A 20,450-nucleotide genomic window follows, 5' to 3' on the forward strand; every position below is an offset into this window, starting at 1 on the left:
AAGGCTCTGCCTGAAAAAGACTGTCACACTCAGGGTAGGGCTTCAACATGTGGATTCAGACTGCTGGTGAGCCCCTGGGTGGGCCTTGCCTATGGTACAGCATTGGGAGCCTAAAGACAGAGCTACAGATGGAATCATTTGCTGAATTACAATCCTGACCTAAGTCCTTCCAGTGTCATCACACTGGGAACCTCACTGTGCTTCCGATTTTTCCCTTCTGAAACGGGGACACCACTCGTACCCGCTCTCAGAGTCCTGGGAAGGATGGCATAAAGTGAAACATGTAAGGTAACAGCAGCATGTGAGATATTCGTATATCCACAAGAAACATTCAAGAGTGTTAGTTGATATTATTACTATTACTATTATTATTATTATTATTATTAATACATCATCAGCAAAAACATTCTGCTTTCAGAAAAGAAACTGCTAAAAAAAAAACCCTCCAAAACCTCAGATGTTTGGGACTAAAAGAGGAGATGGATATAATGTGTCTAATGAGAGGGAAAGTCAAGAGGCTGGATTAAATTTTGAGATAATGACCAATAGGCTTTCTCCTCCTATTCCTGTTTTTCTCCCATCCCTGCACGGAAGGGCTGTGAGCACACCCAGGAATACTCCAGCTAAAGCAGAGCGGTCTAACTGCCTGCCGACCGCCGTGCTCTCTCCTCGATAAAACCCCGCACTCCAGTGTTCCTCTGAGCAGCGTGCATGCTGCTTCTCTGGCCGAGTCCTGCCTCCCCTGGGGATCCACCCACCACCTCCTCCACCAAGATGCAGGGCCCAGCAGCACCCACCACAAGCACACCGAACCCCGCGCTGCCTCCTGGCTCAGAGGTGTGGCCCTGCAATCCCTCTCCATTGCCAGCCCCGGCTCCAGGTCTCCACCCTGTCATCAGCCCAGGAAGGTTTCTGTGGTCCTCAGGCCATGTGCTTGTGGCAGGTGCCCCTCCGAAGGCTTCCCCAGCCACTGTGCTGACCCTGTAGCCTTGAACTTGAACTTGCCCTGGTGAGGCTGCCCAGGACAGGGCTTAAGGCTGCAAACTCTGGGACTCAACTGCCTGGTTTGGAACACCGACTTTCTGCTTTCTGGCTGCACAATCATGGCAGATTGCTTCCACTGCTCCGTCCGCCATCTATAAAGAGTGACACAGACAGCGGGCCTCCCTCCCTGGGACCCTGGTTAGGATTATACGGCTTAATGCTTATAAAACTCTTAGAATAGAACCCAGCATGCTCCTGTGGAAGAGCTCATTATTATTTACAAAGCTGTACCCCCCATGAACTGTGTCTTCATACCCCCCCAACCCCCCACCCCCACCCCGTGCCCGGCACTGTGGTTGGGACTTAGTAGGCACTCGGTAAATATTTGTGGAGTTGAATTATCCCCACAAAATGGAAACAGGACTTGGCTCACAAAGGAGCGATCACTCATTACATACTAGGTGATTTTTCCAGTGTGCATCATGCCAAATATTGTACATTCTTCATTATAGTTAAGGTGGTGATATTCATTAAAGGGTAGCATAGTTTCATTAGAAAACCTTATTTTTGGAATTTTATAACCCAGCCACAAAAATTCACTCCGGGCAAAATGCTAACTTATGTCTGGGAGTAAATGGGTTTATTTTATAAATTTTTATGCATTTTCCACACATAAACAAATGCCCAGATAAACCATTCTTTAATAGAAGGATTGCAAGAGGAAAATTTGATATTCTGATATATGAGACATGAGGGCTCAAAAGTGGGGTAGGGGCCGGGGGAGCTCGCTTGGTTGGGATGTGTGTTTCACTGCACATTTTGTCTCTTCTCCGAGCCTTTGCCAAGATCTCTACCATCATAAGGACCAGTGCTTTGGGGACTTCATTGGACCAGCTGCTGTTCTGAGTTTCACATGGTTTAACTAGTTCCCCAAGATACATCTCCTCCTGCAGGATGGGGCTCAGTTACTGTGCCCAAAACATATTTGCTCAGACCTCAGAATGTGACCTTATTAGAAAGCAGGGTTTGGGTAGATGTAACCGTGGTAAGGTGAAGTCATGCTAGGTTATGGTGGACCCTCAACTCAGTGACTACCGTGTTTATAAAGGAAAGGAGGAGGTTTGGACAGAGACACACAGCAGGGAGAAACCCACGTGGCAACAGACACAGGAAGAGGAATGACTTTGCTCCAACCAGGGGTGCCAATGATGCCAGCGACCCCCAGATCTGGAGGAGTCAGGAGGGATCCTCCTTGAAGCCCCAGAGGAGCCAGCCATGCTAGGGCCTTGACCTTGGATTGATTTCCAGTCTCCAGAACGGAAGAGAAGAAAGCATCCCAGTTTGCAGCCATTGTTGCACCAGCCCCAGGCAACTCATTCAGTGGGGAAACTGAAGTACTATTCGGACGGCAGATGGAGCTGAGATTCCAACCCAGAAAAGTCCCGACGCTGCTCCCTGACCCTCTCTACTCACTGGCTGATAGAACATGCTTAGAATGTTCAGCTTGCCCAGCAGTAAATAGGTGTTTCCAAGTGACCATCTCCTGGCATTTCCCTGAGGGCCTACAACAAGCAATAAATGGAAGAAAACCGCCATGTCCAAAGCCCAAAAACCCACTTGAGGACTTTGAATTCATTCCCCAGGACTCTCTAATCTCAAAAAATGTACAGCTCATTCTGTTCTACAGTACAGCATGGACCCTAAACACGTTTATTATTTAGGAAAAAACTGTCACAAGAAAAAGCAATGTAACAGACTGGTTCCGGGCCAAGTAAGTCCCCAAGCTTACCATCTGCAAGCCCTAACCTAGGCGCCCCAATACAGGGAAGTGTAAAGGCAGGGGTACCGCAGCCCTGGGCTTCTACCCACCACCGAAAGGATTGATTTGGTCCCTGATTACAGACATGGAGAGATGTCCGCGATACAGTACAGAGTGAAAAAGCCGGTTCTAAGCTGATACGTGGTAGAGCACACGTTATTCTTACTAGAAAAATAGACAGAAAAGACATTTGTGGGGTAGATGAGCATACGGGAGAGAATGGGAAAACACAGGCACAGTGTTAATAATGGCGAGGGATGGAGAGATGGATGGTCATTTTTGCTCCTTTGTGCTTTTACTTATTGTCTGGATTACTTCCAATGAATATGTTTTTATTTTGTAATTAGAAAAAAAAATAACAAAACTCTTTACACTTGGGCAGGATGGGAAGCCTGCAAAGCCAGTGTGTTCGTGTGTGGCTTTTCCTTTTGTCCCACAGCCATCGTAAACCTCCTGGGACATGGGGGTTTGCCCAGCAGCACCCGGCGCAGGAAAAACGGCTCCAAGGGGCTTCCGAAGCCCAGATGGTAGAATCCAGCTCCCTCTGGGCTCCTCCAGCCACCCAAGGTTAAGCAGACTGCTCCTGTCTAAAGTGCAGGCAGGTTCCCTTAAGTGAGTCTGAACCTCCTGCCGCAGTGTACAGCAGGAAAGTGAAAAAAGACGCCCTGGCACGGCTGGGTTTTAAGACCTACTCTCACCCAGGCGGGCCCAGTGCTGGGCCTGGGAGAGGGGCTCGTGCCAAGCCCCCGTGCGCTCCAGAAAGCCAAACAGGGTCAGGCCCGAGGTGCTCGTTTTCTGTGGCTGCACTGAGAACTTAGCGACGGAGCCATAACAGTAGTCACTTACTCACAGTGTCCCGGGGCCAGAAGTCCAAACCTGGGGGGGCCCTAAGGGCCCTAGCCCCTCAAAGACTCTGGGGGGTTTGTTTGTTTTTTAAGGGATTAAATGGTAAAGGGGTGGGGGTGAAGCGAAGAAGTAACTTTTTGGTTCTTCTGAGATGTAGAATGCATTTTCTGAATTTTCTAGGACCTTAACCAGCAAGTCAGCTAACCCAAACTAGTAAAAATAACTGGACCAATTATAGCTAAGATACAAGAAAAGTCTAATGATGTTTGTGTAGTAAGAGGTAGATTAGATTATCTAGTCAGTTTACACATCAGAAAGCAACAAATTTCAGCCTGCTCTGTTAATTACTAATATACATGAATGATCTCATGTGCATAAGCTCAGAAGGATCCAAAGCTATTCACAAACTGGAAGAGAAGCCTTGCGTGCCCATGCACAAGGAAAACAGGGTAAGGGCCACAGGAGGGAACAAAATGCTATGAGGGCTTGAAAGAGGGACAGGTCAAGCTGATCCTCCAAAGCTTATGTGCAGCATGTCACTGAGTTAGGGAAAAATCACCATGTTCAGAGGAGGAAAACATCATAAAACTTCATGCCAGTTTAGTGAAAGTGAAGCTCAACATAATATTTAATCAGTAATCTAAAGCAAGTCTTTCGCAAATAGATATAAAAGATGAATTAACATATCCAAAGCCATGTAGTTTTAGGGCTAATCTGTTGTTAGGTGAACTTAACATTAATCAGGGCACCTCCTGTAAGCCAGGCACATAGGCGATACAAAAGCATAAAATATGATCCTTGCCATCAGTAGCTTATACTGTAAAGAGCCAAAGAGGGTCAAGCAGAGGCAAGTTTGTGCCACTGCTGCGTTTTGCCCTCTTCTTTGGTGAGGACATCTCAGGCTGCTGTCATTCCTCTGAATTCTGAAGAACATAGCCTTTTCCTGGAGAAACTCCTTTCTTCAATGCTTTGGGCCAGTTGTGAGTATCAAAGTAAATGGACAGGATATCAAATACTTGATTGATGGCCGGTATCTCTGACTGATAGTTTTTCCCATTCTGGCGTCTGACCATGTGTTCCTGGACTGGCAAACAGGCTGTCTTGACAGGGTGTTCCTGGGCCTTCTGAAACATCACTTTCTCCTGAATCCTTTTATCCACAAGTCCACCAGGACATAAACTCTGTTTAGATCAACATCTTCAAGAGCATGTTCTGAGTCAGGAGTCAGATACACAGGGTTTCCAGAGGAAATAAACTAAAGCAGTCTTCTTCCACTATGTCCAGCAGGTAACTAGAAAACCCATCATTCATCCTCAAATGTTCTTGGGAGAGGGGACTATCAGTTCTGAATCCAGAGAGGCAGATCCAAAAGGGTTTGTCAGCTTTTTCATTTGAACCTTACAACCCTCGGATCTGCCCAGCCAGCCTACTCATTTCCTTCTTTGACATGTGGTGGGTCATCCTCAAATCGATACACAGTCTTGGTCCTGAGTGTTTGGCCTCCAGAAGTTTCTCTTCGGTTAAGGCTCTCAGAAAATGTTTGCTATGCTGGGTGCAGATGCCTGAATTTTCGGAACGATGAGCTTTTCTTCTTTCTTTTGCTCTTCTTTGCTGCAACTATCCTCTCCCAGTGTCTTTGTATCCTTTGGACATTTTTTGAGCACCATTGCTTACAGCCTGTGGGAAGGGTCTTGCACTCCACATTGATCTGCAGAAGCTGGAAGCTTTCAGAGAGTCCATCCTCCTCCTCTCCAATGCCTTCCTGTCCCCGCAGCACTAGTGACTATTCTCTGAGTGCTCCTTCCAATTTCCAGCCTGTGTGATTAGTCCTCTGTCCTCTGCATCCTTGAACTTCTCACAGTCAAGCCGCAGCAATGGTGCCGGTGCAACCTGGTCCCGCCCCCAAACCCTGGGGGTTTGTTCTTTAACGCTGCCAGCTTCAGTGTCTCCTGGCATCTCCTGGCTTGGGCCTGCACCACTCCAGTTCCTGCCACCATCTTTACACGGCCATCTCCTGTGTGCATCTCCATCAGCTTCTTAGGATCTGATCAATCGGCACTTAATAATGTCTGCAAGACCCCATTTCCAAATAAGGCCCTGCTCTGAGGCTCTGGGTGGACGAGGATTTCTAGATGCACTATTCAACCCAGAGGCAGGCCCGAGTCAGGGGACCATGGCTACCCCAGCCCACAGAGACCGGCAGTCCCATATCCCACATCCAACAGAATCTGGTTTCAGCTAAAGCTGAACCTTCGAGTAATTGGTCTGCAGTCTGCACAGCCAGTGACCATTTACTGAGTATGGACAAAGAGCAGCCAGTTGCATTCAGGTCAGACTTCCCCACGCTCACTCACTCACTTTGGGGGTTCCTTTGATGTGTCAGCTTCACTGGGCCAATGGCAGCCCCGATGTTTGGCAGGCATTATTTCTGGATGTGTCTACTTGGTGTTTCTGAGAGAGAGGAACATTTGAATCCACAGTAGGAGCCAAGAGGAGGGCCTCCCCAGGCTGGGTGGGCTTCACGCCATGGGTCGAAGGCCTGAAGAGAACCAAGGCTGAGTGAGAAGGTGCTCTTTCTCCCTCTCCGCCTTTAGCTGGCACTTCTCGAGCCTGCAGACTCAGACCTGAGCTGGAGCTCAGCCCCTAGCTCCTCTGCTTCTTGGGCCATCCTGGAGCTTCCCAGACCAGAGCTGCACCCACGGCCCTCCTGGGTCTGGGCTGTGAGCTGCAAGATCATCGTAGGAGCCAATTGCTAATTTTATATATAGTCCAATGTAACTGTGCTATAATCCCATTATGCATTACCCATTCTACGGTATATCATTCTATAACATTCTACAATAATTATCAGCATGTTATACATTTAAATATAATTTATATAAAATGTCAATAAAATAAATAGTGAATATACATATTACATGTAAGTATAAATGTTTAGAAAATTATGTTTAAATCTAAACTACACATTAAATGCAAATCCTTTGCCTCTTCCGGCTCAGGGGCTCTGGCGTTCCTTGGGGAGGGGGCTGGAGAGCACCCACGTCCACCCTGTTCCTAGGAGCTGTGTGGACTTGGACCAGGGACCCAGCCTCTCCGAGCCCAGTTTCCTCAAATGAACATCAGCGGGATGAGAACAGAAGCCTAAAAATGTAAGGACCGCGACCAGAGCATGACAGGACCTGAGAGGGGTCACAGCCCTCACCCCTGCCCCCTGGGCAAATAAGTAGTGTGCCTGTCGGCATGCTCCACTCGCCCATTTACACATCCAACAAGCATTTCTCGAGCACCTGCTCTGAGCCAGGCTACGTGCTGGGCACTGTGATGAACTCGAACTGTGTCCCTCCTGATAAAGCAATAATACACAATAGGGCAAGCCTCTTCCCGTGCCCCCTGCCATGTTTTTTTTCCTATAAAATGTCCTGCTCCTAAATGTAACTGTTTGTGCTGCAGGTGTTCTTGCCCAATGTATCAAAAATGTATCAAAATGTTCTGTAACTGTTTGAGCTGCAGGAGTTTCCTGTCAGACATTTCTTGAACATTCTGTAACTCCACCATCCCGCTTCTGTGAGCATGACCTCCTGGTGCGTGGGCCCACCCCGCTACCTCCTAGATTTCTATATTACGCTGCTTCCATTTCTGTTCGTGCTCAGAATTCAGATTGGACAATCTCCTCTGAGCCAGCTGGTGAATAAAAGGTTTTTCTCCATCTCTTCGAGTAACTTCCAGATTCTCAAGTCTTCAAATGGCTGTAGCCATAGCACTTGAGCAGTAGCCCTCGGCTGTAACACTGAACAGTTTCCACTTTGCTGAAACACACTGAGGGTGGTCACTGGCATTTCCTGGGTGACTGTTAGAAATGCAGGGTCCCAGACACCTACTCGTGGTTCTCAGCCAAAGCCTTGGGCCTGAGCAGCAGCCCTGGGGGAGACAAGCAGATACCCTGATTGGAGTGGAGTCTGGGAGTAAAGCATGCCCTGCTGGTCACAGCCATGTGAAGATGGGTCTCTGCCTCCTGGGGGAGGCCCCAGAGAAATCCCCGCAGGACCTGAAGCCCAGGGCCTCTTAGACCATCGCATACCCCAGAGCTTGGAGGACACCCAGTATCCATCCACCACTGGGAAGGTGGCAGACACTCATCACCAGCACACAGACACTGACTGAACAAAACACGATGCAGAACGAATCTTTAGTCCAGTGCCATTCACAATTAAAAATCCATGAACAGGCAACACTCTGTGTTTTACAAATATGCACAGAATATAAGGACACAGAGGGAACATTTTAAAGTGGCTGCCTGAGACATTCATGGGGGAGGGGTGCAGAGGAGAGAGTGCCAGTGTGGAGTGGTGGGAGGGAGATAATACCCAAGGAAAGCAACAAAGGGGCCTCACACAGTCTGGTGGTGACAGTGACCATGGGCTGAGGAGTCAGACTACCTGAGCCCTCTGCTTCTCCTGTCCAGAAAGGCCTGGGGAAGTGGCCCTGCCTGCTGTGACCTGGGGCGGTGAATGCTTTACTTTAGAGTCAGTAAGAGGGTGAACACCCCTTCAATGTGAGGAGAGACACAAGATGAAAAGAAAGGCTTTCTGACCTTCAAGTCGGGGGATGAGCAGCACTCCTGGAGGCCATGCACACAGGATGCACCCGGAAGGAGGTGGGTGACAGGCGTGGGCCACGCTTCTGTTGGGATGCGGGCACTGTCCAAACAGACTTCCTGGAGGAGTTGTAATTGGTGGGTTTAAGGCAAGCTGGCTGGGTGTGGCTGGGGGTCCCTGGGGCCAGAGCAGTAGGCTGTATCTAGCTGTCCCATGGGGAGGTGGTCGCCAGAGGCAGCTATCTAAGGCCAATAGTGGGTTGACCATGTGAGGAACTAGAAAGTGGCGCAGAACTAGAAATTGTGCAGAGCAGTATTAGGCCCTGCATCTGGTATGAGAAATTTAAACTTATATTCAAAGTGGATATGATAGAAAATTATAAGAACTCACAGTGGGATGAAAGCAAAAAGTAAATGTTCCTGGAAAGCCTGCTTCCCAGGGGTCGTGTGGAGCAGAGTAGCGCTGCAAATGCCAGAGAACAGGGGATCCTGTGGTGGCCACCTTCCCATATGGCGCCCACAGCCCCACACCTCTGTGCTGCCGCCTTTGTGTAGTCATCGCCCATGTTGCATCCAGGCTGGCCCTCTGTGAGCGATCAGATAGTATGGAAATGGGAGCCTGCGACTTCTGGGTCTCATCAAAGGCACTGCAGCTCCTTCGATGACAGTGTAGTCTCGGGAAGGGTGACACCTTGCCTGCAGCACTCTCGAGTAGTGCCATGGAGAGGCTCACAGTGAGAGGACAGAGACGCCAGTTTACAGCAAGCTGTGTGAGTGAGAGGGGACCTCCAGACTCTGTCAGGCCTCCAGCTGAGGCTGCAGCCCCAGTGGACACAGGACTGCGACACAGGTGAGCTCTCAAGAGAGAAGCGGCCCCCAGCACCTTCCTGGATGCCTGACCTTAGGGAACCAGGAGAATAGGGAAATCTCTTCGGGGCAACAGATCATTCTTAAAGCTCTGCCAGTTCACAGCTTTCAGGCCAGTAGTTTATCTCCTTTGTTCTCCGTGTGATTCTCCTCCTTGCGCCTTGAGTTTTCCTTTCTGGGCAGCAGCAAATGAACAAAGCTCGTCCTCATCTCAACTGTGCCTGGGAAAGCCAGCGGGAAGGATTCTGCTCATTTTTACTAAGTCAGACATTTGCAGGACAATTTGGTCTTTCTGATGCCCCAGAGGAAGGGCAAGTTAGAAAGCAAGCACTGCAAAGAAAATAAAACTCAGACAGGGACCAGCTGCCCTTCCCACTAGGAAAACCTCTTCTCAGATAACCCGAGAGAGCCCTGGTTTTGTTCTTCGTGCCTCCCAGTTTCTCCAGGCTTAAAGTGACAGCAGAACCCGTGAGCAGGGATGGCCGGTCTCCCAGAAAAGCATTTCCAGTGAGTAGAAACAGAGCGGGGCTGGAGACCTGGAACAGCAACAGACAAAGTCTCCACTTTGGAGGATCAGCCCGGGAAGGGACTAGGAGAGGGGGCCAAGATGTAAGGGGAGAGGGGGGCAGGGGCAGGCCTCAGGAGCCAAGGGAAAAGGGGATTAACCCTGAGCGTTTCGTAGCAAACACTCGAGAGGGCTAGAACTTATTTACAGAAAAAGAGGAAAGGAAGAAGGAATGAAGAAGGCTGCCAACAGGCAGGCCCAGCAGGACGAGTGGGCCCTCAGCTGGTGCAATCACTGAGGTCCTGGCCAGTTGTCCTGCAGCTCCTCTGCACCCCAGCTGCCCAGACAGCTCCCACTGACCATGGCACAAGCACACACCTTCTTCAGGTGGAGGAAAAGTCACTTCCACAGCTGCTGCTGTCTGCCAACAATGCACATGCCTAGGCGTTGCTGAATGCGCAGTGTGAGCAGAAAGATGGTCCTGTTTTCAGCCCCCACCTCCCGGGCTGCTGATGGTGCCTTTTGTTTTGCCCACTCTGTCTTCGTGAGGATACTGAGATTCCACTGAGCACCCCCAAAGGGGGATCGCACGGCAGCTCAGCTCAGCGCGGCAAAATGTCCCCGAGGAAAGGCACAATCATCTTCAGTAAGCAGAGGACAGTGGGGAGGTGTCTTACTCCATAACTGAGGAGACAATGTCCTTTATACTCAGTCTGGTTCACTTTTCACACTAAATTAATCTTAATAAGCATCTGCTTCTAGTAAAGGAAGGTTTGTGATAATTCAACCGTGACCTCCGTAAAAGTCCAAGTGATTTCACTTTGGCCCCTCAGCCCGGAGTACCCTATTGAAATGGTCGTCTTTATTTCATAATCATCAGCATGTTAACATGAGCTGATTAATCCCATCAACCTCACTACATAGATCGGATGAAGCCCAGGGCTATGACATCATTAGCTTTGGGATTAGAGCACACGGAATCTCAGACTGGGCTGGTCAGCTGGTCCCCAGGTCATTTGATCAGCCTTCTTGTTTCCAAGAATTAAAAGCAGATTTTCCCATCAGCTTGCTCTGTGGTTCCAAAATGCAGGTAAAATTGTCCCAACAGCAGTGCCACTGGGACTGTGGGGTGCAGGGTACCCTCCACAAGTAACCAGGGCCCTGGACACAGCCAGCACCAACCACCCATGGCCATGTGGGGCCAACGACCCCAGAGTCTCGGCCTTCCAGTCTCATTTCCGAGCACATCTTCCTCGGGGATGGACCAATGTGTCCAGTGCCGGACACAATCCAGACACTGGGGTCTCTGCCATTTGCAGCCGATCTTCCTCCCTCAGCTTCTGCATGCTGATGATGTTTTAGGACATTTCTCTTCCCATAAACATATAGGCAATGTACAAATCCCAGTCAAGGAATTCTGTCTCCTCTTAGCCCAGTGGGTCTCAAGATATGATTCTGGACTGGCAGCAGCAGTATCACTGTGCACTTATAAGAAATGCACATTTTCAGGCCCCTTCCCAAACCTGCTAAATTCAAAGTCTGGGAGGGGACAGTGAGTCCTAAGGGCAGCTCTGACAAGGCCATTGTTTGAGGCAGATGTGTGAGCCAAGTGATCATCATAATAATGGCTCCCAAAGATGCTCATGTTCTAGTCCTAGCAAATTACACAGCAAAAAGGATTTGCAGATGTGATTTTAATAATTGTCTTGAGAAGGAGAGATTATTCTGGCTTAATTGCAAAAGCCCAATATATTCACAAAATGGGTATAGGGAAGCAGCAGGGCGAGGGTCAGGGAGTGAAGACTGAGGATGGAAGCAGAGCTAGAGGGGAGAGAAGCTGCTACCAGTGCTGATGGAGAACTGGAAGAACCGACAGTGGCTTCCGGAAGCTAAAAGCGGCAAGGCATGGATTCTCCCCGGAACCTTGACTTGAGCCCGGGGAGACCGATACAGACTCTGGCCCTCCAGAGCAGTGAGAGAAAACATTTGTGGCTCGGTTTTGTCTGAGACAGGGTCTCACCATGTTGCCTGCCTGGCTCTGACCCCCTGGGCTGAAGTGATCCTCGTACCTCACCTCTACTTCCTGAGTACCTGGGACTGCAGGGGCTTGGCTTTGTGTTATTTTGAGCCAGTGGGCTGTGTTAACCTGTTAAAAGCAGCCACAGGAAACTCATGCACACACTCTCCCACCCTGGACTGCAGTTTTGAGCAGAGGGGCATGACATGGAAAAAGGAGCTAGGGTTGCTCTCCTTTGGGCTTTTTTTCCTTCAAACTTCCAAGTTCTTAGATGGAACGGACTCCTGTAATAACACACAAGAGAAACACAGGACGTCGATTCATGTGCATATTTCATCTATCTGTGGGCACTTCTAGGGAAAGAGTACTCAGAGAGGCAGCTTTGAATTCCAGCTGCTGTAGCATCTTCAAAGAATAGTGCATCAATCAGCTTTCCCATCACTGGGACCCAGTACCCCAATACCAACACCCACAATTTAAAGGAGGAGAGGTTTAATTTGGCTCATGGTTTGAAAGGTTTCAGTCCATGGTTAGCTGGCTCCAAGGCAGGAGCATCACGGAAGAAGGTGTGGCAGAGCAAGCTGCTTCATTCACGGCAGCCAGGGAGCAGAGCAAGGGAAGAGGAGTGACAGAGGGAGGGGCCAGAGGCCATAGACAGTCCCCAAGGTCATGCTTCCACCCTGACACACCGAGAAGTGTGCTGCATTCATCCCCCAGGCAGCTCCCAAGCCAATCAAGTTGACAATTGAGCTCAACTGTCACCAAAAGTAACTTCTGAGAGCAGTGACAAGACAAAGGGACAGCACTAAGTCTCTGGGGGTGGTGCCCTGGACATAGGCAAATGAGTGGCAGCTGCAGGTCATTCATAAAGTTTGAGAATGCCCATTCCTCTGGTGTCACCTGCAGCCCTGTAAGGCTCTGAAGTTGTCCTCAGGGGTTAACCTTTCCTCTCTCTGGCGGGGGGGAGCAGGACACCGTTTGTCCCTGTAAGTCTGTCTCCTGCTTTTAGGAAAACAGGGAGGGTGGCAGAGAGCTCTCCTGGATCTCCCTCTTCTCAATTGCCTTCAGCCCAGCAATCCTTCATATTTCGGGGTGGGGTGTCCCTTTACAGACAAGGAAACTGAGGCAGAGAGGAGTGAAAGGTCTTGCTCATGGTCACACAGCTCTCCTGGCTCAAAAAGTATAAAGATCACCACTGAGTCTGAAGTGTGAGTAGTGTTTTCGTGCTTCGTCCTTCAAAGCTGAGCAACTTCCTGTGCCTGCTTCTGGCCTGCAAGATGGGGCTCATGATACCTAGGGGACAGGGCCAACCTGAGATCAAATGCCGTCATGCAAGTGGCACAGTTGGCAGGGAGGGGACCCAAGCACACATAAATGCCTCCCTATAAGCCAACTAGCGCAGCCTCAAGGACCCAGAGTCTGCCGCAGGCAGCCCAGCCCATGGAGACAGGGCGGAAGTGGCTCAGGAAGGTTTGCTGGCAACTTTTAACTATCAGCGAGAGATCTGCTCCCTCCCTCGGAGAACTGTGGGCTCATTCCAGTATTTTTTAGCTTCCATCATGGAAACAGAGATCCTTTTCTTTTTCACATTTTAAAGACGTCACTTTCATTTTTATTCTCAATTGTGGTGCAGAGATGAAGACATGCACTAATTCGGCCTTCCTTGCCTTGGGAATTTGGAGATGGAAAATTGCAGTGTTAATTGCAGAGTGCCAGTCCAATTCTTTCAAGTTTTCTGCACATATACACACGCCTGTGCGCACATGCACACCCCCAAACAAGCATCATAAACTGAAGTCAGTGGGGGCAGGAATGCTGGGGGACCACGAAAACCAGGCCTCCTGGTGTGACCTTGTCTGATGGCCTTGGGCCCGCGACCTACCCAGCCCTTTGAGATCGCAGTGAGCCCACTGCACACACATGGCTTCGATTTCTCTCCCTCGGCCTGGCACCAAGAGTCAAACACAAACATCCTGTAAGAGGAAATGAGTTGGTGCTGACTCCCTGATTCATGGGTCTGCTCCCTTTTCTCTGATTTCGGCAGGGCATGGAGAGGCCCACCCAGGGGTGGTGGGGAGAACACCGGCTTGGGGGCAGGACATCTGGGTTCTGCGCTCCCTCATCACCAACACACTGTCAGGGATTTGCCCACTCTGAACCTCAGTTTTTATGCTTAGGGAAGGGAGAAAATATATCACACTAGGGAAACCCCAGTTGGAACTCGTGCATTTATTGGACTCTGTAAGATATTAATTGAGCATCTACTATGTGGACTCAGAAGCTGCAGAGATATGAGAGCACATCCCTCAGTGAAAAGCGCTCATTCTTGGGAGTCAGTCAGCCTGTCCTGACCATAATCTCAGACAGCCCTCCTGCTGCCAGCTGTGTGATGCACCTGGAACTCAGAGGTTGAATCCCTCACCTGTAGCATCTCTAACAGTGAGTACAGCTGGAGACAGAGCCTTGATGGGGTCATTAAGGTTAAAGGAAGTCCAAGGGTGGGACCCCGATCAATAGGGCTGGTGTCCTTAGGCGAAGAGGAGGAGGCGCCAGAGAGCTCTCTCTGCCCGAGAGGACACAGGAAGGCAAACTAGCGCACCTGCCCGCACCGGCCACTCAGCTCCTCAGATTGGAACATTGGACCTGACCTTGGCTTGGTCTCGAGGCCCCTTCAGGAATCCGATGGGAGCACATAGGCAGAGAGAGAGCTCAGGCTGGCTCACGGTTCACACAACCACAAAGGGGTCCCTAAACTCTGGAGGTCTCTGTAGCTCAGGTAGTCTCAGGGGCCCTGCCTGGTCTATGCAGGAGGACTGGACAGAGATGGGACAGAAGATTCCCCTGTTCACTCTCAGATGCAGTGAGGACCACTGCATGTCTTAGACAATCAATGCTGTGGTTTGAATCTTGAACATCCCCCAAAGGCCCATGGGCTCCATTACACACTCCCATCATGTGCTGCCACCCCCACCAGAAGCTTGAGAGCAACAGGTATGTCAGGTCCCGGGACCCAAGCCTCTAAAACTTGGAGTCAAAACAAACCTTTTCTCTTCTTAGGCTGATTATCACAGGTAGTTTGTTACAGCAACGGAAAGCTGATGAACACAATCCACGAACACTACAGTCTCTCCCTTCTTGTCCCCAAAAGATTATTAACACTTTTCATCATGGAAGAAAACCCATACTGTGCTAGAAATGTCCTAAGTGCCAAGTCCTATGCAAAACAGCATTCAGACTTCTGCTTCTGGCTAAAGATAAATAGCTGTATCTTCTCACTGAGAATAACTATCAAACATAAAGTTTTTAAAAAGCTTTTTGAGGGGCCGGGGATTTAGCTCAGTGGTTCTGGCACCTGCTGTGCAAGTGCAAGGTCCTGAGTTTGATCCCCGGTACCAAAAAACAAACAAACAAACAAACAAAAAAGCTTTTTGAAGGCATCCAAACATATCCCCGGCAGGCTGGACTTGGAGGATGCAGACCCCAGAGAAGCACACTGGAGTGAGTCCTGTATCCCCATGGTTTTGACTCCAGTGCGGTTTGAGTGTGTCCCCCCAAAAAGCAAATGCTGGCACTTAATCCCAGTGCAGCGGTGTGGGGTGGGGCCTATGGGAGGTGTTTATGTCATGAGGGCTCCAGCCCAGGGAATGGACAGATACCGACCATCACTGGAGGCTGTGATTTCACTCTTTTACCCTCTGGCCTTGTCCATGGGACAACACAGCAAGGCAGCCCTCAGCAAGTGCCAAGCAGAAAACAGCCTCATGCCCATGGACTTCTGGCATTCAGAACTGTGAGCCAAGTGAGTTTCTGTTCATCATAAATTATCTAGTCTTGGGCACTGTGTTACAGTAGCACAAAACACACTGAGACACAGCATGGGGCTCATGGAGGCCACGTTGAAACAACGACCTAGGACACAAGGGAGCAGCTGACGGAAGTAAGAAGGACCATCTCAGTCTATCTGGGCTGCTTACCAGCAACCCAAGACTGAGTGGCTTACAGTCTTACAGTGGGCTGTGCACACTGGAAGTGAGAAGCCCGAGACCAGGGTGCCAGCATGGTCAGGCTCTGGTGAGGACCCTCTTCTGGGCCGTGCATGGGAGACTTCTTCCTATCATATCCTCATACAGCAGAGAGTCCTAGTGAGCTCCCTGGCCCCTGCTCCTATGGGCACCAATCCCACTCACAAGCACTGCACTTTCATGACTTGATTGTCCCTCTCCAAATGCCATCACATTGAGATTAAGATTTTGACTTATGAATTCTGAGGCAACACATTCAGTCCATTACATTCTGTCCTTCTCAAAAGCAAAATATATTTATTCCAGCACAGAAGGCCCAAGGATTTTAATTTATTCCAGCATGAGCTCTACAGTCTAAAGTGCAAAGCTCATCAAAATATCATCTATATCAGACATGAGTGAGACTCAAGCTATGATTCTTTCTGAGCAAACTTCTCTCCAGCTGTGAACCTGTGAATCCAGGCAAGTTGTGTGGTTGCAAAATACAGTGGTAGTACAGGCATGGGATAGACAGTCCTATCTTAAAAGGAAGAAAGAGGAGAAAAGGAAGGGTGACAGTCCCAAGCAAGGCCACCACCCCGTGGGGCAAACCTTGTGAACCCCTAAGCCTGGAGCGAATCCTGTTCTGCTCAAGGCTCAGCCCTCCAGGTCCACTGCAGCAGCACTGCTGCCTTCTGGATACGCCAGAGTAGAAGTGCTGCCACCTGCCGAATCCAAAGAGAGGGGATATTGCCCCTGCAATGTCTGTGCCCTCACAGCTTTGGGTAGAGCACACCTGTGTTGAAATAAGACAATGCTCCTCACCCCCTACACACACACACACACACACACACTCACACACACTCACACACTCACACACTTTTGAAACTGAATAGGTAGCCCTAATGGTTTTTGAACTACCTTTGGGAAACTTTTGCTTGTCTATCTTTAAGACTAGCACAAATCAAGCTGACTGGGTGGCACACACCTATAATTTCACCACTGTGGGACAATGAGGCAGAAGGATTCCAATTCAAACCCAGCCTGGGCAACTTATCAAGACTCTGTCTCTGGGGCTGGGGATTTAGCTTAGTGGTGCCACACCTGCCTCACAAGTGCAAGGTCCTGAGTTGGATCCTTGATACAGGTCGGGGGGGGGCACTCTGTCTGAAGAAAGAGCTGGAATATGGCTCGGTGTGAGGGCCCTGGGTTCAATCAAGTACCACAAAAGGGAGGGGGAGCACACATCCCCTATAATTATATCCTATAAAATACAAGAAGAGCCTGCCTTTACTCCTTCCCACCTCCTTCTCCTTAACCATCCTAACCTTATCAAATGGTTGCAGAGCCACATCCTTAGTGTCCTTTTCTGAACACACTTCCTAATTTTTTGTCCTGTGGATAAGCTGAGAGTTTTCCAACTGTTAGGGTCTGGTTCCCTTATGCTTAATGATTTTATTCTCAAATTATTTTCCTCTTCTCAAAGTTGACTATGAGGAGCCAGAAGAAGCCAAGCCAGTCCTGCAACACTGCTGAGAAGTCTCCCCAGCTAAATACCCAATTTCATTGCTTATGAGTTTTACCTCCTACAAAGTGCTAGAATGCAGTCACAGTTCAGCCAAGTTCATTGCCATTGTGTGACAAATATAGTCTTTTTCCATTACCCAACTCCTTCAATGCCATCAAAAACCTCATCATAACGATCTCGCCACCCATACTGCTACCCATGCTCTGTACATGATCATGTGTAGTCTCTACGAAGATGGAAACTGTGGCTATTCTTTTATAAAAGAATACTTCACCCTAAGCTTTACAATTCCCATTGTGCAATAAAAAAATTAATAGGCACCACAAATAACAGGATCGAATGCTGAAAATGAAGAGATAAACAGGTTGTAAAAACAGACTGCAGAGAAATCAGATACTGAAGTTTTCAGACGTAGATTTCAAATTAGCAATGATTTCTGGGTGCGGTGATGCACACTTGTAATCTCACCTTCTCAGGAGGCTGAGGCTGGAGGACTGAGAGTTCATGCCCAGCCTGGGGCACGTAGCAAGACCCCACCTCAATAATAATAATGATGAGGATTAGTATGCCCCAAATAGAGAAATGATAGAAAACAGTCAAAAGAAACTGCCACTTATTAAAAAATAGTCCATTGGAAATTCCAAATTTGAGAAATATATAGTAGAAAGTAAAATTACAATTGTTAGCTTATTGTATATATCACTAGAGAGAACTAGTGAGCCAGAAAATAGGGACATAGAAATATTCAGACTAAAGCGGACAAGAAAACGTATAAAAATAAAAACTTGGACACATATGAGACCAGGTAGGAAGTGTTCAATGACATATAATTGGAGTCCCAAGAATAGAGAAGGGAAAGAATGAAGCATTTGATGGTTAATTTTATGTCACTTGTCCAGACTATAATAGCTCAATATTTGGTGCTATGCTCTGAATGCTTATTTCCCCCATTACTTACAGGTACTGAAGGACCACTGATTACTTAAATTAATGTAACAATGTATTTAGGGAATTAAAACATACAGAACTCTACATGACAACATACATAGCACAAAAAGCAGACTATTACTAGTAAATTATTACTAAAAATATTTTACAAGATACTAAAGTCATTTAAGAAGAAAATATAAAAATATTTAAATTTGCATGCATCTATAAACATAGCATCAGAAAAATAAAACAAAAATTAGGGAAAAGGAGAAATAATCAAATCCATAATCATAAAGGACATTTTAATATACTTCTCTGTTATTGAAGGAAAAAGCAGACCAAAATTTAGTAAAGATATAGGAAATGATTTGAGTATGATGAACAAACTTGAGCCAACAAAAATACATACAGCAATGTATCCAACTACAGCAGGGTACTTGTTTTTTCAAGAGCACATGGAATGTCTACAAAAATAAACCACATACGGTGCCAGAAAGCAAGTTTTAAATTTAAAAGGATTATTATCATACAGATATACCCTTGGACCACAGCAAAATTAAGCTAGAAATAAATATCAACATAATTAGAATATCTCTACATGTTTGGAAATTAGGATATAATTTAAATAATTCATGAGTCAAAAAAAGATTTCTTTTCTGAAAATGGAAAGTTTCAAATATTTTGAGCCAAATGATAATGAAAACATGATCAAAAACATGTAAGACACAAATCATGCAGTGTATACAGGGGAGCTTGTAAATTTAAGATATTAGAAATGAAGAAAAACTACATATCAATTACTTAAACCAGAAGTTAGCAAACTGCAGTGTTATGACTTGTATCTAGATATCCCCCCAAAGCCTCGTGCTCATAGGTGGGGCTTTTCCAAAATGGTTGGATCTAGGGTGAGTGAATATAGATTAAGAGTGTGTAATAATTGGATTAGTCCACTGATTGGTTTAGCATAGTTGTGGGTGTGGGTAATAGGAAGCCCCACCCTGGGTGTGGGTGGCACCAGTCAAGAGGCTTATAGCCTGAATGGAATATAAAGCAAAAGATGGAGGGCAGGCTGGCTACTTTCTGCCTACCCTGCCATGGACTGTTTCTCCTCTGCCATGCTCCTCTGTCATGCCAAACTGCCTTAGAGCCAACCAACTATGGACAGAAACCTCCACAAACTGTGAGTTAAAATAAACCTTTCCTTCTTTAACTTGTGTGTGTCAGTATCTTGTCACAGCAATGAGAAAAGCAACCAACACATGTATCTGTCAACTAAACCCAAACCACCTCCTGGTTTTATAAATAAAGTTTTATTGGAACTCATTTGTTTATGTATTAATCAACACTACTTTTTACTATTACACCAGAATTGTATAGTTATAACTACATAGTCTGTAAAGCTTAAAAGATTTACTATCTATTCCTTCACTGAAAAAATTTGTCAACTCCCAATCTAAATGTTCCAATCCTTGGGGCTAGGGATTTAGCTCAGTGGTAGAATACTTATCTAGCAAGCGTGAAGACCTGGGTTCAGTCTTCAGCACCAAAAACTTAAAAAACAAAACAGCAAAATAAAGAAATACATTTTCCAATCCAAAACTAGGTTCTGGGATGGGGATGTAACTCGTGATAGAGCACTTCATGTGCAAGGTCTTGAGTTCAATCTCCAGCACAGAGAGGGAAAAAAAAGAAAAACAAAGTTTTATTGTAAAAATTGACAAGTTCTAAATTTCATATGAAAGTACAATCAGTTAACAACAATGAAGATAATCTTGAAAAATAAACACAAAATCAGATGGTTTGAACTATCAGAAAACAAGCCTTTGTAATGAAATTAGTGTAATTAAAATATTTTAGTAATTACATAAATACAAACAAACATCACAAACAGAACAGAGCCCATAAAGAGACTCATGCATATTGGAGCATTTAGTTTAAAACAAAGTTGCTACTATACTGCAACTGGGGGTAGAGAAAACTGTTTCAATATTGACATTGATCAACTGAAAAGCCAGAGAAAAACAAATTAATTCTTTGACCCCTACCTCACACCATACACAGAAATTCATTCCAGATAATTGTAGACCTAAATGAGAAAATCAAAACAATATTTTTGGACAATAAGACAGAAAAAGATTTTTATCTTAAACTCGGGACATGTAAACATATCAGTGGTCTCTTGGGTATTTGTACCAGAAAAATGAAAACTTCACATAAATGCCTGTATGTGAGTGTTCCTAGGAGCGTTATTCATAATAGCCAGAAACTGAAAACTAAGATATCCTTTGGTGGGGGAGTAATTAAAGAAGCTGTGGTTCTTCCATACCATGGGTTGCTATTCAAAAATATAAAGGAAAAG

At 47.1% G+C, this 20,450-nt stretch overlaps 1 long non-coding RNA gene and 1 pseudogene across 3 annotated transcripts in view; both read right to left on the reverse strand.

Annotated features, from left to right (window-relative positions):
• LOC106009596 (uncharacterized) overlaps nt 1-20,450 on the reverse strand; it is a 101,495-nt gene that overhangs the window by 53,348 nt on the left and 27,697 nt on the right. The gene's annotated exons all lie outside the window — the stretch shown is intronic.
• On the reverse strand, nt 4,260-18,242 carry LOC101717526 (tRNA methyltransferase 10 homolog B-like; annotated as a pseudogene).

The sequence above is a fragment of the Heterocephalus glaber genome, unplaced genomic scaffold (assembly GCF_053883595.1).
Source record: "Heterocephalus glaber isolate CG9 unplaced genomic scaffold, H.glaber_assembly_v1.0 deba00001509, whole genome shotgun sequence".
Lineage (NCBI taxonomy): Eukaryota > Metazoa > Chordata > Mammalia > Rodentia > Bathyergidae > Heterocephalus > Heterocephalus glaber.